Raw genomic sequence first — 21,464 nt, 5'->3', positions numbered from 1 at the left:
GGAAACCCTGGGATCATTGCACTTCAGGACAGGGTCCAAGCGTGCCGCTCTGGTACAGTGATCAAGGGTACATAAAAAGCAAGCATTGCTCCCTCCAACCATGGCATGCTGCGAGTAATAGCCCCACTGGTCTAGGGATCTCACATTCCTTTATGCTCAGGCAACAGGCCTTTATTTTGTGAGTACTGCTTCCATTACACCAGTGCATTGATGCAAAGCCCCATTGGCTATAACCACATTCCATGGTCCACTCCAAAAAGGCTGTTCACCTGCTCTATCCAGCTCCACCTGAGTGCTCTCTCTGGGTCTCCTCACCTGCACGAAGCAGGCACTCCTGCAGCCCACTATGTTGAGCACTATCAGGCAGATGGCCTCTACTTGTATGGGCCTCCCTGAGACGTTCTGACCTCCTCCAGCTGCTTTCACTTCCTGTAGCATGAACGATGCTCAAAGCTACTTGTGTAGTTCCATCTGATTTCCCTGCAGGCTAGTCTCGCCGAATCCCGGTTCCCTGGATCCAGTTTTGGACCTGTGCTGTAGCACTGGCAGGGTTACCGCCGGCCCCGTAATGAGGCCCAGTATCTAGAAGATCAACTGTACACTGCATTTCAAAGCCCAGCTTCTCCTCACCGAGCGAAGGCTGTTCCCTGCGTTCAGTTCTCTGTGCTCATAATGTCCAGACACGTACGCTAGGAGCCTTCTCTTTTAATCTCGGAATCTCACACATAGCCCCTTCAAAGTACAAGCCTCAGAATGCAAAGTGCTGCTACAAAACATCACTAGCTGAATGTGTCCTAAGTAATGAAGACTTACTTGAAATCCATGAATGTAAAAGAATGCAGAATATTGGGAAGCCAGGTTGTAACCACCCAGGTCTGCACTATTCTCTTGGGGGCACAGAAGAGATCAAATATTTCCAAAGAACATGTTTAAGAAATTACTAACAGAGAAGTTAAGATAGTTTGTGCCAGACATTAAATATGCCCCCAAATCAAGCAGGCTTATCCATAACAATTCTGTTTTCATATATGCCAACATAAAATCACTGGCAAGGTAGCTGAGTGGTTTGATACACCAGCCAAAGAAAGGTTTTTAAAGCCTATCAATAGAACCATTCACAATGAGCTGGACTAACGTAACACCCACCAGCACATTTCAATATAGCTGCATGCCATTCCGGGTTCATTGGTGGCTTCTGGGTTCCAACAAATGATGGACGCAACGCATATTAACTAGAGAAGAAAATGTGTCGTACTTTCAAGACCAGATAGTAATCTACGCCAAAAATGAAGAAACTCAAGATATAGCTCTGGAAAGAGTCGGAAAGCAGGCATCCGAGTCAAACGTGTGTTTTCAAGACATACACTTTTAAGTACTCTTGGTATGCTATAACCTCTGAGCGCTATGACCGAAGCACCCATGCGAATCAACAAGGACGAGCCTAAATCGCATTGCTTGCTGAATGTTAAGCCACATTTGTGCCCAGACTTTCAAAGAGGACCAACCACATGTGGTTGTTACTTAAGAAGGATTTGGAATATGCTACATCCGCCGTACAACTGGGGGAATTTGAACAAGTCAAACAGCTGATCAAGGATGCCCAATGTCTACAACCATTTAATCCAGAATGGGGCACTAACATTACTGACAGAAGTGCACACAGTGTGGGAGCTACTTAGACAGAGAAGAAGGGAGATACGGAAGATGTAGTTGCATTTGCATCAAAAGACTTGAGCACAGCCAAAAAACTCCACAATTGAGAAAGAAATGCTTGCATGTGCATGGGCGACAGAATATATACGCACCTATTTGTGGGGCATCAAGTTCATTTTAGTCACAGCCACAAATCTTCAATTCACTTGTTGAGACCCGGTGGCACTAAAACAACCAAGCCCAGTCTACCCCGATTGTCAGCAAAGCTACAAATACCAGGATGGAAAAATTCACAAGCTGACTAGATGTCTTGCCTACCTTTAAATCTACACAGGAGGACTCCTTATTGAAGGAAGAGTGTATTGGAGCATCCACTGATGATGTAAATGGATAAGACAGTCCCATACTGAGTCAAAACACATTTGAATGAACTGTTCATTGAAGGACAGATATTGTTGCAGGGTGGCAAGGCTGCCTCAGGGAATTTGGAGAGTGATCATTGAAAGGGCACATGAATGTTGTTTGGTTTGCTCTGAGGCCAGGTGCAGGATAAGATAAATGTATTGGTGGCCTTTCATGAACACAAAGATTGCTGATGAAAGTCATGAATATTTGAATTGACATAAACGCCTACAACTCAGATAGGCATCTCTACTCATGACAGACATGCCATCAAGAACCTGGTAAAAAAAACGTTACATGTCTTTACAAAGAAAATTGTATACTGAATGCATGTTTCACCGAAATATTTCCACCACAAATTTATGATTTACCGAATGTATATTCATGAAAAGAAAAGTGTTTATATACCGAATCTCTTTTACCAAAAACATCACGGATTCGATGATACATTGAGAAGTCTGAGAAAAGAACCCTTAAATTGTTACAATGCTGTACTAAATGGAATTGCGTAAACAAACAATAAATTATAACGTTTTTAACAATGGGTTGAGGCAATTTTTTTTAAACGTACAATCCAAGTTTAAAGAGCTTTATTAGACAATTCAAAAGACAACAAAGTCACCAAAAAATGCAAATTGTGCAAGTAAACGCACACAAAAAAACACAAACACAACAGAAACATTATCGAGATACCCAACAGAGACTAAAAGTATGCATTTCATCAAGCGAAAACCAAGAGAAAATGAAATAGTTGAACATACATAGCCTTCAACATAAAATATCAACAAGAATGCATTTCATCATGCGAAAACCAAGGACATAGTTGAACATGTATAGCCCTCAACAGAAAGAGTTAAAAGAATGCATTTCATCATGTGAAAACCAAGAGAAAATGACACACTTGAACATATATAGCCTTCAACATAAAATGTTAACGAGTGCGTTTCATCATGCGAAAACCAAGAGAAAATGACATAGTTGAAAATATATAGCCTTCAACAGAAAGTGCGTGCACTTTCCGGAAATAGCTTTTCTAAGTTGCGCTGTTGGCTGGGAGGAAGCGCTGCTCTGAATTAAAGTCGGACGCTGCTACGAGTATACGGCTGTAACTCTGCCCCCTCCACAAAGGAAGCTAATTATTCAACGTCTGCGCGCTTTCCGGCGCGCGCGCTTTCCGGACGTAGCTTTTCTAAGTAGCGCTGTTGGCTGGGAGGAAGCGCTGCTCTGAATTATAGTCGGACGCTGCTACGGTACGATCCATGTTTACATGACCGTTGAAGCACTCCAAAGACAGTGGATGTTCTCCTTGATGAAAGAAGACGCTGTGGACATTATTGTGGACATTATTTGAATACTGATTAATATTATATCTCTTGATTTATAGAGTATATGGCTGTAACTCTGCCCCCTCCACAAAGGAAGCTACTTATTCAACGGTCCGCGTGCTTTCCGGCGCACGCACTTTCCAGAAGTAGCTTTTCTAAGTAGCGCTGTTGGCTGTTTGCTGCTTTGTGCAGCCTACAGTGTGCCATAGCTTTTAATACTATTAGTCCCTGGCATATCCAGATTTGTTAACAGAAAGTGGCACTTGACCCTTGTGAGTCACGCTGTTGAAAGCAAACTGTATGGAATTACGATCAGTTGGTAGTGCCCAAGATAAAGTCCTAAAACACAATATGAAATTGAAAGTTGAAGCTCCCCAGCTAGAGTCTGGAAATAGACCGAGTAGAGTGTGCAAACGGAAAATCATCTCCAAACCAGGTCTACTTACCGACAGTAAGCCAGCCAAAATGACCACCTTTTTTAATAAAATGGATTTGGCGATTCGAGTAATTCCCACCCAGTTGAGTGCCCGAGATAAGGTAAATACTATGAATGAGTTAATTGAAGAACTGGCAAGCAGCCTACCGTGCATTGGTGCTAAACTGTTTGCTGAAATACTTCAAGAGCCTAATGATTTAGAGCATATGAATAATGAAAAGAGATGTGTGAATGGATTCCAGAGTGACATAGTGCATGATTGTACAACGATTGCAATATGCGAAAAGTCTCTCTTCTTTGATAAACCTAATCCACAAGATAGATTAGTGGGTGACCCAATCATTGGAATAATTACACATGAAGATGGGCAAATGCCGAGCTATGAAGGTGTGGAAAGTGTACCTGCTAAGGTGACTAACCTGTCTATAATGAGCGAAAGGATGACAGTTTCCCTATCTAATTTAAGCTTTGTCTCTAAGAGCTCTGAGGAAATATTAGAAGCGATGAAGATTGCTATAACTAATCTGGGAGACAAATGGGACACTATTGAGTGTAAGCTGGTTGGACACTCTGTCCTACTCCATAAGAGCATTAACAGAGCCAATAAGATGCTAAGAGATGTAGGTGTCAATACTGAGTTTGAGATACTGAAGATGCTTCCAATGGCAAAAATAGATAAATTAGCTGCGGCTAGTAAAGAGTCAGTTGACACTGAGACGACAGCTGATTGTACCATTCCTGATATGGCCAAGACTGCAAATTTTGGACAGGCCGCCAGGAGACTAAAAAAGAATAGACTACCGAAAAAGAAATCTATACCTCAAGCTGCCATGTATAGTAGTGGCAGTGGGAGAGTTACAAAAAATGGATGTATAGTGAAAGCGGCAATTGGTGTGAGTATTGTAGAGAAGCCTATCCCTTTTCTCCCTTCCACTACCCCCAATGTTCCCAATCCACCTAGACCGATTCCACTAACTAAAGAACCCAATTTTGTTGGAGACCACATAGTGTCCATTCATGAACAGTCATCGAAAGTCCCATTAAAAAAAAAAACGGCTATTGAAAAATGTGAACTCTAGACAAAATTCGCAAGATATGAGACTTGTACCAGTTAATATACGCCCAACGTTAGATGAATGGCTAGCAATGACCAAAAAGAAGAAATCAATAAAAAAGAAAGGGGAGAGTCGACAGGGTATAGCAGATACAATACTGCTAGACATGCAAAGGTTATTTGTAGAGCCCAACATAGACAAATCAGATAATACGAAATCAAAAATGGGTAAGAGAAATAAAGCGGATGCTTCTACTACTGAATTGCCATGCGCGCAAAAGAAGACAATGTTAGATGATAGCTACTCTACTCATAAAAATGACCCAACTAACAATGTCAGAGGCGTTGGGAGCACCAGGGACCATGGGTTGCTGTGCCCTCCATCTCTGTTAACAGTGCACTAGCAGCCAGTCGGTGGAAACTGGTAAAAAGGCCCTTCACGCCTTATCGGGGGTACGAGTGACACAACCCACAGTGACACACAGCAACAACCAGCTTGGAACTGTAACATTTGTTCCCATGGAATGGACCAGAACCACATGTCCGCTATCAGCACCCCAACACCTTGGATGTGTTGCAGGGATCACTGGCACAATCACGTAAACCCCTTAACATCAGCCCAACACACCATCTCTTGCAGGGATTACCTGCCAGCACTCAAACAACAGCCCAATACATTATCTCCTGCAGGGTTTACCTGCCAGCACCTAGACTTCGCTGGCCCATTAAAATGCGCACCGAGGCGCCACAGCCCCATTCAGCTGTCCCAGCAGCCAATCAGACACCGCAGCCCAACAACCAATGGGGATCCCGACATCTGGCCAATACACACGGGCCTTTCAAACAATATAACGCCACGGGATAAACTACTCACTTGTAGCTGAACCCGGAGGCAGAAGCACATCAACTATGAGAGGTAAGATGCACCCCAACCTTGCGCACGGCACTTTGCCAAACGACCTACACTCATGGGTAATTGCCTATTTCATTCCCTTCTTATCCTTTCCCATAGCCATCATTCTGGATGGTTCGTCACGCATCGGTGGCTGCCCTTGATCTAATTAGGAGGTGGCGGGTGGCTAGGGACACAGACTCTCACTGTACCTCCCTCCACGCACCAAGGCCAAATATGTTATTAATGGGGCCGCACTATAACGTACACCAGACGTGAGCGCATTACGAACGCTGTTAAGTGCACTAGAATAAATAAAGACACACACATGATTTGTAAACACCCATGGACCCTTCCCACATCCCCCCCTTGGGGCCAACTGAGGGAAGGGTCCCCGGGCACCAGCGCCCTCATGACCAGGACCACCATGGGCGGGTGGCCCGGGACACAGACACCCACTTCACCCGCCTCCACGCACCAAGGCCAACCTCAAATAAACAGGGCCGCACAATAATAACACAAGCCGCAAACACATGGAAACGCTTTATGTGCACTAGCCAATGCACGCACGTATCGTTGTCAACCATGGACCCTTCTCACAACCTCCCTTCTGGGGCATCCTGAGGGCAAGGTCCCCGGGCACCAGTGCCCCTATCATCAGGACCACCACGGGCCACAACCCGCACCAAGACCCCAGTACTTACCAATTGGGGCGGCACTATATGCACATCATGCACTAAATGCACTAAATGGACACGGGCCCTTCCCGCAACAGCCACGCAGGGCAATTGAGGGAAGGGTCCCCGGGCACCAGTGCCCCTATGACGTAGACTGCCAAGCGGCAACCCACCTCAACTTAAGGCGACTTCACTCTCAGGACCGCTCGGTGTTAACTCTCCAAATAATGTGTGCACTTAACCACAGGACTCTGATGAATTCAACACTACACCAATCATTGTAGCCATCAGGCACGAGCTATTGCCAACCATATACAATTTTCCATTATCCTTAGGTATTGACCTCTGAGAACTACCTAACTGGGCGGACCACAGCCCTCACCAACCCAACTACCTAGTATTCAACTGACGTACCTGCACCAAGCAGGACTCAAGACAATCCTGCCTCATTACCTACCAGGTGAGACCCTAGCCAATTGACTCAACCACTGCATTTCCAATACTAAGAACTTCTTGGGACCAATTCCAATCAAACTTACGGAAATCTCTTCTTTTCTCTCCCCCCTATGTATGAAACATTGTTCAGTGAATGCTATATTTAATAATCTGCTTTGAAATGCATGTACCAATCTGCAAACAAATATGAAACTGTATATATATCACCTTCACTGGGAATTGACTCACACCCACGTAATGTGTCCAACCACAAATGTCACATAATGTCAACATAATCACGAATGGTGAATGCCCGATCTGGGGATCACATACTCACGAAATATGTATCCAACCTTTATGTATTAAAAACTAAAACTGGTAGCCTAGAAAAAGACCTGTTAGGTCGAAACACGTGTCGGCACCACTTGCTATACCATCAAATTGATGAATTCAAGAGAATAAAAGATTGGAAGAAATGAAAATCACAAGCTTTGTGGAACAGCATTTGTCATGTGCCAAAAAAGCAATGGAGTAAATCCTAGCATTTTAAACAGCACACGTGCCGAATGAGTGGAAACTATAACAACTCTCGCTTAACTATGTCAGAGCTCTGCAGTTCCAGGCGACTGCTAAGTCTGTTATAGTTGAGATACTGAATAGAAGGCGCCTACTAGAGCTATGCACAGCCATTGTACCACTACGGATGTTAACTTCTAGAGATTTAGTTACACCAAGCGTGGCCATCACCAATGTGTGGTGTATTGATAATGTCACTTTGGATTACATCCTTATCCATAGTGATTTATTTAGCCAACTTGGTTACTCTTGTAAGGAAACAAAAATGCAAAAAGTTAAATATCAGGAGATATTTTCAGGTCTTAAACCGATTAAAAATAGAACTACAAAAGAAGATAATGTGTCAATTAAACTGACACACAATTCTAATAAAAATGGGGGAATAAGTGGAGGAATGAATAACTCTGATCCAAATAAAGCTGGGAGTCCGACAGAAATGAAGGCAAAACAGTCAGACATACCTACAAATACCGTAGAGACTAATGGATATTGGCAATGGCTACCCATAGCATTCAAATCTCATTTTTAACAACATCCCTGATGAGATACGTATAATGCTATCATGGAAAACAAGAGGTAATCATCACTGTGTAGCTGAAGACGGTAGCTAGTGAATCTTGATTCCTTTTGTATGGTTGCATTACAAGAAACATGGCTGCACAAACCTTGTGACATAGATGGTTGGTGCACTATACAAAGTTTGCCAGTGAAGGGACCAAGTTGCAGCCATTAGACACCCATGGGTTGGGAAGAATACGAAATGGTCCACACAAATGGTGCTGGCAGTAGAGATTTGGACTGACATACCTGAGATACCGAAACTACTGTTAGTGAAGACTTATAATCCTCCGTATGGGGCGTTTAATAAAATCAACCTTGGTACGGTGACCAAAATCTTAAATGAAGCGATAGAAGGATTGCCCTGTATATTAGTTGGTGACTTAAATGCAAAGATAGTGATACCTGAGAATGTAATGAATGATGATGTCTGTTTGGGGCCGATAGTCCATGGTTTTTCAAATAGACATGGCAAACCCTGGGCTAACTTATTTCTCAAGTATCACCTGAAAATGCTGAATGTTAATACATGTAGTGATCCTAATAGTAGCGCGACTCGTGTGAGTGGTCGAAGTTTATCCACAATTGATTATATAGTGGTGACCGATAGTGCCAATGATTTAGTGTTTGATATGTCAGTTGGTGTTAGAGAAGAAAGTGACCATCTTCCACTCTATTTGCTGATGAAATGTATTAAAGAAGAGACCTCCTACCAACTTAACGGCAATATTGAATTTAACAACTCAGCAAATCGGATCACATGGAAACCTACTAAATTACGTAAAGCCAAAGTGATAGCTGAAGCCGAAATCACACTATTTAATGAGCAGATGGCTGAATGTGCCGAGGAATATACTAATGAAATAATAATTACATTTGAACAGGTAGTTAATAATATCAAAGAGGTCTCAAATCACAAAAGAAAGAATTTTAGCACGAGTGAAAGATGGAATCTTTCTAATAAAAAACACTGTTTTTGATTGGTCAATTCAAAAGGCAAAACAACAATTTAGGCATAGGATCAATGATATAAAGAATGTCCAACCGAGTGATGCAACTAATCTGATAAAAGCTGCCAAAAAACAACATCATAGCTGGCTTAGACAATGTTGTACACTTAAGGCTAATGGAATCTGGTGAGATATTGCTACACATGCCCGGAACAATAATCATTAGGCCATGTGAGCGGCAATCAATAGAACAAAGAAGAGATGTTTGCCTATTAATGGTGTACCTGAAAATCTATGGATTACACATGTTAGAAATACACTTGGATTAGATGGCCCTAATAGTGAAGGGTGTGAAATAGTTAAAGCTAGATGGCATGGTAGTTTTACGGTTGACAGTTTAACAAAACTGATAAAGCAGCTAAAGATCTTGAGGGCAACAGGCCCAGACGGGACCTGTAATGCTCTTTTACGGATGGCGCCAAAGCTGTGGGCGAAAGCCCTATTCACACTATTTCGCTGGATTGAAAATATGCGACTATCCCTAATTCATGGCGAGAAAGTATAATTCTTCCAGTCCATAAGAAAGGAGATTAGAAAGAACCTGCAAACTACCGGATGTTAGCCATGTTAGGCATTCCTGCTAAAATATTTGCTAAAGTGCTGTTGAATGAATTGAATGAATGGATTAGTAATAATAACATTTTACCAAGTAATCAATCTGGTTTTAGAGCTCAATCGTCAACTATCCATAATATTGTCATTCTAGTGACTGCAGTAGTATATTCATGGGCGGTACGGAAACCTCCTGTATATGCTTTATTTATTGATCTAAGTGCAGCATTTTACACTATTTTAAGAGGCAAATTATGGATCAAGTTAGGAAAATGGGGGATCCCGCCTGGACTCCTACATATGATCCAACTACTATATTCAGATACCTCTGTATGGATTAGGTTAGATGGAGAAGGTAAACTATTTGAAGCGATATCTACCTGTCGTGGTGTTAAGCAGGATTGTACCCTGGCCGCAACACTGTTCAACCTTTACCTGGCAGATATCCCAGATTCAATTAATGGATTAGGAACTGATGATGTTAAGATCTCTTCATTGCAATTAGGTTAGCTTGGGTATGCAGATGACCTAGTGTTACTAGATTATACCGCTGCTGGACTACAAACTAAATTGAATGCATTGGTAGAATATCTAGAGAAAAATGGTCTTTTAATAAATATTGGTAAAACAAAGGTGATGGCATTCTTAGGTAACAGCAAACTGAGTCGATCTAACACCTATAAGTGGTTTGTGATTAAGACTCAGCTTGAACTTGTGGAATGGTATAAATACTTAGGAGTCATCATAGACCATAAGTTGGTATGGAATCAACACTGGTCAGAGACAAAATTGAAATGTAAAAAAATAGCAGGTGCACTGAACCAATTTATAGGCAGACAGGGTGGGTTTTCTGTGCAAACGATTGTATTGTTATACTCTGCTAAAATTGTTTCATGTCTTCTACACGGAGCCGAAGTGTGAAGTTTGAAGGAAATATTTTAAGACAGCTTTTTAGACTGCCAACTAATGTATCGTGTGAATATCTTTTACTTGAATGCAATTTTAGATATGCCAGCGACATTTTAGAATATAAATCAGCAATGTTGTTTGTGAAGTTATATACCCTGAATAATAACACATTTATGGTATACCTGATGAAAATATTCAATGAGACTGAGAATTTTTTGTAAACTCCAAACTATTCACAACATATGTATGATATATATCAAATGGGCTAAGGAGAATATGTTAAGATGGATGTTTGTACCACATGTAAAAGCAAAAAGTCTTTTGAAAATGGCGATATATACTCAAGCAAAAGAACGAGACATGATACATTTAGCATCTATGTCTACTGGTGGGTTATTCCCCAAAAATTGGTCTATAGATAGAGGAATACCCAATTATCAAAAAGCGTTCTCCCACCCGACGACAGTGAGACTATATCTGCAGTTCAAATTGAACAAATGTGATACAATGGAAGTTCTGGGAGCTAGACTTGGAATTACACGAATACTGAGACTATGTCCATTATGTGGTAATGAAAAGATAGAAACAGCTAAACACCTAATGAGTGATTGTGAAAGCCTAAACCAGTTGAGAATTAACTATCTGAAGCGATATAATAATTAATGTAAGGTAGAATATTTTGAGACAATATGGCAGAATCTCCTGGGTGGAAATGATATTAATTTTATATATCATATGATGAAATTTTGTGAATTAAGTGTATCCATTTTAAGAGAATTGTTGGCTGGTATTTTATTCTAAGAGGATATTAACAAATTGTTTTAGATTGTTTGAGATTTTTAAAGTTTTGTCTTTTACCAGAATGTATGTAAATATGTATGTAATATGTGAAGCCAGTGATGGCTGTGCACATATTTAATAATAAAATTGAAATTAAATTGAAAGTGTTAAAAAGAATGTGTTTCATCATGCGAAAACCGAGAGGAAATGACATATTTGAACATATGTAGCCTTCAATATAAAGTGTTAAAAAGAATGTGTTTCATTATGCGAAAACCAAGAGAAAATCACATAGTTGAACATATATAGCCTTCAAAAAAGTCTGTAAAAATTGGAAAATAGACTTACCACAGCAATCTGGAAAAGTGGAAACTATAGGAAGCCAATAATAAATCCAAACATCCAGGGAAAACACCATAAAAAAACAAAAATAGCACAGGAGAACTGGAGAAAAATCAGAGAGAAATCGAAAATAGCCTTGGACATTAATGGCTCCTTAGACTGCATGCACCCAGAACACAAGTACTGGTACTTGTTGTAGAATATCTGTCAAAGTGGGAATAATTGTAATGTGTGCTTGACATTACCAGGTTAACAGAAGTCGAGACTCTCAAGTCAATATTTGTGCAGAAAGGTCTGCCCAAAGACATGGGGCCTCATTGCGAGTTTGGTGTTAAATCCACTGAATTATTACCAATCTTGATTACCATTACCATTACTGCCACTTGGTACTGCAGCTTTACAGAAGCATTACAAGTGGTGGTAGGGTGGTACTCATCCCCATTTTTGGGCTCCATGGCAAATTCAGTAATTCTGTCTGCAGTAATTATGCCGATTTTGCTGATTTTTGGCGGTAAGGTGGAGGATTTACCTCCAGCTTTTTACTTGAGGTAAATACTGCAACTTGGCACCAAACATGTAGTACGACGGTGGGGTAATGCAAAGATAATGAGTCAGTAACTGAATCACTGATGCATTTCTGTAGTTTTTATACGCATCACCGAACTTGTAATGAGGCCATATGGTCACTGAGGTGCGTGCAAACGTAAAAAGACAGTGTTCTTTACAAACACCACCTTCTGCTAAAGAAAGAATGTGGTGCAAAGACATGAAAGCCTCTGCTTTTGCATGTGCCTGATTTACAGCTAGACAATAGCCCTAGCAACCATCAGGAATGCACGGCAGCCACATGGAGGGGATTCTCTTCCCAGCAGCACTGGTTTAGCATTTCTAAGACTGCAGCACCACTTTTCTAGTTTAATGAAGTTTAAGAAAACGTTCATCAATTTGAAAAGTGGCAGTCTTTTAAGAAATGCTTGCAATGCCGCTGGAACACGTGTTTCCACCAGAAGGAGAGATTTTCGCAGCTTTTGCTGATGGAAAGCACGACATCTCCTCTCTAATACTTGCACCCACTTTCCGAATGGTGGTGGTGGTGCTGAAAAGTGAAGGGGAGAATGTTGTATTTTCACACTCTTTTTATCGTGAGCTCAGATTCGGCCCCTGACAATGGAGAGCAACTGACATCGCTGAAAATGGAGAACAGACGCAAGGGAATGCGCAGGGGATGCGCACTGCATGACTGTCAATCTGACCTAGTTATGTATTTTTTTTTAAACGGAACCGCAGTGACATGAACCACAGCTGTCCCACTTGAGGTTGCATCCTTCAAGCAGGGATAGATATGTTAAATGTGAAATGTTTAAGGTATTTATACCATGCACCGTCACCAACGGAGTTGGTCCCCAGGCGCTCTGGCGGATCTGTAAACGAGAAGGTGGGATGGGTTAGTAAGGTGAAGAGGGAGTAGGATAGTGAGAGGAGTGGTGTTGTGTTGGTAGCTTCTACTTGGAAAACACCGGATGTTGAGCTTTGGTGAGAGTATCGGATCGATGTTAGTCTTCGTGTGCTGTTGGTGCATCTTATGTGTTGTTGCGGTCTGGTGAAGTGCGTGCGGATTGTTGTGCGAGAGATGGTTGTGTGAGTTTTTTCAGTGAGGCAAGTATGCAGAGATTTTGAGTTTTTTGGTTAGTGGGTTATATGACATTTAACATGCTAACATTCCCAATTCCGTCCAAGTGCGGCACCTGCCAGCCCCCAAAACTCCATCCAAGTGCGGCAACCGCCAGCCCCCACAATCCCTCCCAGACTCGACTCCCGCTAGTGTCCACAATTCCATCCAAGTGTGGGAAATGTTAAATGTTAAGGGTATTGGTACCGCTCCCCGTCACCAACGGAGTGAGAGTGGTGGTGTTCTGTTGGCAGCTAGATATGCTTTTCTTTTTTTGTTTGCGTTTCACAGTGATGGACAGATAACATTTGTGGAGAAGTTCTGCATTGAATACAAGCGAAAAGAGCGCGTCCTGGGCGCTTTTTTCATTTGGGTTCATTTTTGAGTATCAGCCCCCTATGTGTTAAAAAATAAAAAAAAAACGCTGCTGGTGCTCTTCTGTGTGCGCTTCCTTTTGTTCTGCACTTTTGTATCCGAAGCAGTTCAGTGAGTAGACATGAAGAAGCCTTTTAAATAAAAATACGACACGTATTTTTAGACAAAATTATCTTTTAAAATAAAGCTTTACTGTCTAACTCAACAGCCCCTTCCTTACAGGCACACAGTAATCTATATGCAAATAGCTGTCCCATTTATTTTCAGTGAAAAGCCGTTATCTGAAAATGGGTACATCCCACCCCTCAGGCCCCAATCCCACATGGCCAAGACCACCTGCAAATTATAGGGCTCTAGAATGCTGCTCTGAGGAAATGAAAAACGCAACCTAAATTCTTCCAGCCCACATTTAATCACTCAGCGAATTGACTAACACAACTGGTGTTCCTGCTGTCAGAAGCCAGGCCTTTCACCAAGCAATACGTTGTTGAGCTGCAAACAAAAACACCTCGCATGAAGCTAGCTGTGCTTGAGGGAAACCGCCGACATTTCCTTTTTTTTCAGCTCAGTTAGCAATTGATTTTAAGGGAATCTGAAGTTTTTAGGCCTTGCGCTCTCCATTTTATCTTGCACAGCTTGTTTTGGCAGACCCTATATTTAGTGCGGCGGTTTCCAGCATAGCTCCCTACGCAGGAACTCTTAGAAAGTGCATATCATGCGAGGAGCTTCATCCCCCTGCCCGACGGCGAAGAGGCAGTTCTCCATTGCATCAGGCCCATAAGTGTCTCTTTTCTCAACACGTCGTTCAGCGCTTCAGTTCGGAGCGGAGGTGTAAATGCACGTGGGCGAGTGAGCTCTGGGAACAGAACCCAGAGAGGAAAATGCGGATCTGTCAGCCCTTTGGCTCACTGGGACAATGTGAAGGTACAGAGGAATGTTTTGCTGGGTTTTCTTCAACGGTAATTACCATTATCACCTGCGGTAATCTGAGAAAAATCTGCATCATTAGATAACAACTGACGTCATGGCGGTAACAAGTACAACTTCACTTAAAGCACTGCTGGCAGCATTTCAGTATTGCTATTGTATATATTTTACACATTTTCATCCTCCTCTAAATGATAGAAATTGATTATGTACAGTAGTCAGTCATACCGCTTCTATATATTTTTCTTAAAATGATGAAGGTGCAAATCTAACCATTTTATGCATAACAGGTTAAAAGTGGTCAGAAGGTGGGCATTGGTGGTGCCCACTTTTTCAACCAATTTCAGTGTTCCCCATAGAAAAAAAAGTTTTCCTCTATTGGCGAAGCGCTTCCATTCTGCATGGGGAAACCACAGTAAAAACATCATGGGACTTTTTACCTCGCCTCTTGGGTACAGGCAAAACTTCCAGGTATCACAGAAGGGGATGTGATCTAGTCATTCTGCCTGGACTGCCCCTTTAGGGGTTGGACCAGGCCTGATTTTCCATGTGACCTTTCCTATTCAGTAATGGCATGGAAGGCTGAAAAACGAGGGTTGCCCAGAGCAATGGCAGAAGGTTTCTTTCATTCCAAAATGGCCACCATACTCTTCTGTTTTGATTACACGATGACATTTCTCGTTATAATCAGATGGCATTTAACAGAGGTGACAATCCAGCATTAAATACCCCCACACACTGCTAATGTAGTGGGTGGAAAAAACAGGGTGTATGTTTTGTTAAATACTTGCATCCTTTGCCAAATCACTACCGTAGTCTGTCAGCGCTCTTAGGTTTATCTGTGGAGTGGCGTACTGTAACCCGGACAGAAAAGGAGTGAGGGGAAGGTTTGAGGATGGGAAAGCAGGACATAAATGCAATGAATTCAGGAGGGAAGGGTGCAACTGGGGAAGAATGCTTTGTGATAGCATGTTGTGGGTCAGTCCTTCTAAGTGTACCATGGTTCTGCAAAAGGGAGGAGGTGGATATGTCCTAAGGTGTTGTTATAATTCCATTGTGTTTCCAAGGCAGATTTGGAGAATTGTTAGTACATAATGTAATGTTGGGTTCCTGAGGAGCTCGAGAGTGTGCATGTGCCCAATACCCGATTGCGGTCTTAAAGCCACTTTCCCGGAAGCCCAACGTACAAAAGTCTGCGTCACTTTGTGTGCCACTCAGCGCGTCAGGTTTCTGTGTCTGCGAAATTGAGACCGTCGGGCGAGGCCTCTGGAACTGGTAAGGTCAGTGGTGGGGGTGGGGAAGTGGTGCTGTGGGAGTTGCACAGCAAGAGTAGGTGTGCAAGGAACCCCCACCCCTGTAACAGACAGGGGAAAGGCGGTGTGAGGCAAAGGATTGACCTTGCGATGGCATCCTTCATGGTTGCCTCCTGCAAATTCAGTCTTTTGTTTGCAGGGTTTAGACCCCGAATCGTAATGCTGCTTGTTTTACTCTTACCACCAAAGTTGAATCAACCTATCATCGGTTGTTGTACAGGTAACTACAGCTTTACGGGTTTTTGCTACCAATGTTGTGCTCACTGACCTGTACAGCACTCCGTTGCTCACGGAGCTATCAAAATGTATAATAATACGGTTGCAATCATTTGTTTCAATAAATATTTCCTTGTGCTTGTATCCTGTATAACATATAATGAAGTGCCCAGCTAACCATTGTTTAAAACCTCTCAGCTTCAATAGCTGTTTGCTTGGTATCAGATACAATTTACAGAAAAAGCTAAGGTGCAATAAACTCTCATTAGTTTGAAGGCAGATAGGGTACAATTGATCGACACACCCAGTGCCACTGCTACTGCTTTATGTGGTTACAGTTCTGAGAGGTACATTAAGTCTGGATTGTGTTAGCAGATTTCTCTGGGTTTTTTCTCTGTGAATGGGTCCCAGAAAGATACAGTACTAGCACATTATTGATAAATAAGTAGTGGCATGTGAAGCCGTAGAGAGGGTTTCATACCATACTGTCGACAAATCCCTGTAGGGAGTGAACAAATTGGAATTTCATTTAGGAATCCCAGGGCAACTTATCCTGAAGAGGGAGTCCCGAGACCACCCCTCCGCACCACCAAGTTTATGTCAGGCCGAAGAGCTAGGAACGCCCGCCGCCATTCATCTTACATCAGCTGAATCCTGAGTGCACCAATAATTGACAAGTACACTGAAAGATATCCTCTCAGCCAGTCATATAGATCGATTACAATGCAAGTCTTCCCGAGTGTGGGAGAAGAGATAGTGATCGTGGACGGAAACACCTATATGGACAGCCTTGACTAAGCACCAAGAAGCCATGCTGCTGACGTCATTAGTGATACCATGTCATAGCAGCGTTAGACATGAAGCAGATGTGCAGTCCGCACTGCACCACATAAACACAGACTCATATAAATGAAGAACATGAGCATACAGTACTATAGCTAGAGGACAGATACACATACATGCTGTCAATGCTTTTAATTTTCTGTCATTAGCCAAATGCAGTAACGCAGAACCGCAAGGCACAAGAGATCCTGAGCAAGGTTGCTGATGCTTGAAGATCATTTTCGCATGGACATACAGGAGTATATATGGAACATGATTGAACCACGTATAGCTAACCCATAGGGAACATAGCCTAACATGGGCAATGTAGAAACTGCATTAAAAGGTTTAGGAAAATTACAGCAGGCATCAAGCCACTGAGCAGGAGACAAGTAGAGCTGGCTAAAGCTGCACAGAAAGCAAGACATGTGAGACAGGCTCACCGTCAAGGTCATAGATATGAAGACACATTCTAATCCCCAGGCGACAAGGAACCAGCTGCAGAGAAACAGAGCTCACATTTGTGATCTTTAAACACGTGGTGCAGCCAAGCAAGACAATGGACAGTCATCCACAGTGAGAAAGATGAGTCGGTCTCAGCAAACTAGAAGCAGATCGCAACAAGTGTTGCTACCGTAAGGAGAATATTCTCATAAGGCAAGGTGGTGTACACAAGTTACAATACAGACACATAATCGTTCACATCACCTTGAAGAGGTGCACCTTGAGCTGAGAACTTGATCGAGTCCCAGGCCTGGGGTCAGCCTCTCTAACCAACCACAGTTCAGTATTCCAGGGGTGGATGGCAAAGGGCATGAACCAATGGTAAGATCAATACTCTCCAACAATGTAATAGTTCTTCAGGATGGGACAGTCCAGCCACCTGACATGCGAGGACCAGTAGAATAACACCTATAGGGTCTACTATAGGTGGTAGAGACTCTCGGTGGCCAATCCCCCATGGTGATAGGTTTTTTGGTTAAGAGCCCCAGTGATGACGCAGCAATGCAAGAAAACCGGCCTGTGTGCCGTGGAATCTCGAGCTGTACCAGAATTCTTGCTGTGTTTGTGCACTGGTCCCTGTTGGTTTTATTTGCAATAAACCACAGTCTGACTGAGTCCTCTGTTTATTCTGTGGAGGGTGTTAGGCCCTCCAAGTCCCCCTGCATTGCTCTGGCATACCTGGGAGTCCTACCTAACAAGTTGGTAGCAGAGCTGATGGATGGCTGCGTCAGGCCGGTACAAAGTCATATATTGCGCCACGGAACCTGAAAGGCTGCAGTGCCCTCACATATTTCGAGAAAGAGGGGGAACGCGTACCCATGGAAAGGGCGCCAGGAGCCAACTTGGAGAATATCCTGCCTGAAGTCAGTGAGGAGTCCAGGCAGACCAGGACTTGGAAGTGGCATTTTCTGGGGGACACGGCAGCCGAGTAGCGCTAGCAGACCACGGAGTGTAAGTATTGACCCAGTCACACGGAAACTGTCGGTGTGAGGGACGGTATTGAGTATTGTGAAGTATTGTTTATTATCATCGAGTATTGGCAAAGCATTGCTTAGCATTGTTAAACTTAGTAGGGACATGAGACGTCATTATTTGTGGGCAGGGCATATTCAAGCTTAGAGGTAAACGGTTGTGGCGAATAACCTAGACTACTGACTCGAGGACACGGATGACAGGAGTTATGTAAATAGTGGATTTCTTGTGGGTTGGGCGTTTTAGCTCGGGTCATAGATGACAGTATCCCTGTAAGGTTTAGCAAGAAAAGCTGGCCTAGATTGCGGAAGGTGAGTCGACTTGTTAAGTCTCCTGGAGAGAGACGTTTTGCATGCGAGGCGACGCAGCGGGTACAGTTTGCTCACAAGAGAATATTGGTATACTCTGCTGGAGGCTGGAAGACAGCTTTTGGGTTTGTGTTGGGGTTTTGTGCATTTTGGGAGTAATGGGTTGTAGCATTGTGTGTGCGGTATTCCAGTTTTCAGCACTACAAAGTTAGTAAATTGGTGATGTCACCCATGTTTCTGCATAGGACACAGAGAGCATGAGACGAGCATTGGAAAATTGGATTGGCAGATGAGGTGAACAAGTGGTGGTGCACGGAAGGCGCATGCGGAAGATTGTGGGTGTGGCTGAGGAGGCAGTGAACTTGTAAAGAGGGCAGAGCGCAGAGCATGCCTGGTAAGGTGCGGAGCCAGAGAGGCTCGTAGTAAAGTAATACATTGTGATTGCATTGTGTTCCTGCCTTAACAGCTAAGGATCGAAACCCTTAATTTGAGGTCAGGTAAATGCAAGAGCAATGTATCAAGGTTTGTGCAGGGGGACATGTCCCTCCAGCACATGTGTAAGACACTCCCACCCTATCGGGAGAACATATGCAAATATAGCATAAAATGGTCTAAAGGTACAGAGGGCAAGTTAACTAAACCATGGTCACCTTACAGAAGTGCAGCAATCACTACTGACACACATACAGGGCACCTATAAGGGGAAGAAGCTAACAAGCCAAATAGTGATATTCAAATTGTGACGCATGTTCCAGGAGGGCAAGGGGGATGCAGTGAGGCATCAGTGGATGCTGAGCCAGCAGGAGTTACCGGGGTCCACGACCCCATCTTCCGCTCCCCCACCCATCCCTTCGAATGTGGTCTCTGATGACACAGACAATGAGCTAGGGATGTACCCCATACGAGAATTAAGAGCAGCAGAGGGGTATTCAAATCCAGCATTTAAACCACCACCATATACTCGGGAAGAGGGGCCGAGAGGCGCAGGGCAGCCGATCGCTGAGAAGGGAACGAACAGTGAGGTGCAGAAGGGTGAAAAGGAGGGGCTAAGGGGAATAGCCACAGGCAAATGGATAGGGGGATAGATCCTCCTAAAGCTAGAAGAGAAGACAGATGCGGAAGCAGAAGAGGCAACAAAGGCAATGGAAGGGTTAAAAGGTAGTGGGGAAGCATCGGATTGGGCTGAGATAATGGAGGAAACAGAGACAGGGAAAGAAAAGAGAGGAGAGGTTAGAGACAGAGGACAGGCAGAGAGGAGAAGAGAGGAAAGGATAGAGAGAAAGAATAGGGAGAGGAAAAGGGAGGAAGAGTTGGAGCAGGTACTGAGAGAAAGAGAAGAAAGGATAGAAAGAGATCGTAGAAAAAGAAAGTGAGAGGAATGGGAACAACGGGACAGAAGGATAAGTGAAGTAGAAGCGATTGAGAGACGGAGGGAGGTAGCAGAGCAGGGAAAAGACAAGGCGATTGAGAGGGAATAGAGGAAGTTTCAGGTGGATAGATTGACAAGCGAACACACACGCAAGAAGGAGGACAAGTGAGTATTAAGGGCTGTAAAGACACAATGGACAGCAGACAGAGGAAACAATAGTTTTGAGGGGGAAAGACGAGCAGAGCCAGGCAGCATGGGCAGGAGACCGCAGAAATGACTTCAAAAGATATCAACATTAACTTGAAACCTCACACGGACATGACAACTAGGAGGCTTAGCTTTGTTGACGATGTTTGTAGCAACATGGGCTTGGGGTCTGACAAAGAAGGACCGAACAGCAGGGAAGGTATAGGGGGAGCTGCGTAGGCCTCAGTGCACAGGGTCAGGGACAGATTAGAGGGTTACATGGGAGAGAAGGCCAGGCAGAGGGGGATCAGGAGGAGGCAGCATGAACAAGCAGGCGCAATGACTGATGGATGACTTGTGTTCCCTCAGTGATGTAACAACATATGTAGACAGGCATAGTGACCGCCCAGGACGAAGGAAGGGGGAGACAGCAATAGTATGCCCGAGAGAGAGGGTAACAGGGGAGCACAGCAGTGTCCGAATACCTATACCAGACCCAATAGATGTGTACGAAGGCATCGAAAGCGAGGGGAGACAGGTCAGGCTGACTAGGAGTGCACATGGAGAGGTAGGGTTTACACAGATGCCCTTACTGGAAAGGAGATGGATGTGACCTCAGTATATACCGTGAAAGCACATCGACTATGAGAATGTGCAGTGCAGGTTGCCATCATTATCTGCGGGGGCTGGGAAATTGACATACAAAATGGAAAGGATGACAGCAGGCCAGAGTTTAGCAGTGGGGCATGTGAAAGGACTGTTGATAGTGATCTTCAGGGAAACTGCAGATGATGTAAGGAAGAGGGTGGGATCCCCGGAGAGATGACACAAAACATGGCACATGACAGTTCACCATTCACAAACTGCAGGGCTGCTGTATGGCAAGCCTTGAGGGCACAATACCCTGACATCAATGCAATTATGTCTCACAAAATGGAGGCAGACAAATACTCCTTACACTACATTAAGGCGATTCAAGAGCTTTGGTGCTCTGAAACCTGTGAACTGTGGATCAAAACAGTAGCAATATTTTATCGCATTTTATGCCAGGGGCTACCATAGCCCATACAGAAACAGTTAAGGAAGTTGGTGGGCATGGAAGTAAAGGCATGGCAAGAAATACAAATCACAATCATTCACCATTGTAGGCTATGGCAAGAGAAGCTGAGGTCGACTATGTGAACTGGTTGTCCTTGAATCGA

At 43.5% G+C, this 21,464-nt stretch overlaps 1 long non-coding RNA gene across 1 annotated transcript in view; it reads left to right on the top strand.

Annotated features, from left to right (window-relative positions):
* The first annotated feature begins 6,772 nt into the window (after positions 1–6,772).
* The window catches only part of LOC138515515 (uncharacterized), a 44,814-nt gene continuing 30,122 nt past the window's right edge, over positions 6,773–21,464 (top strand). Inside the window, exon 1 of the long non-coding RNA XR_011282040.1 lies at positions 6,773–6,899. This is a non-coding gene — a long non-coding RNA (uncharacterized lncRNA). The remainder of the gene's footprint in view (positions 6,900–21,464) is intronic.

This window comes from Ambystoma mexicanum, chromosome 6q (genome assembly GCF_040938575.1).
Source record: "Ambystoma mexicanum isolate Mex_15411 chromosome 6q, UKY_AmexF1_1, whole genome shotgun sequence".
Taxonomy (NCBI): domain Eukaryota; kingdom Metazoa; phylum Chordata; class Amphibia; order Caudata; family Ambystomatidae; genus Ambystoma; species Ambystoma mexicanum.
Note: the sequence above shows the minus strand (reverse complement) of the source record. Positions and strands in the feature narration are given on the sequence as shown.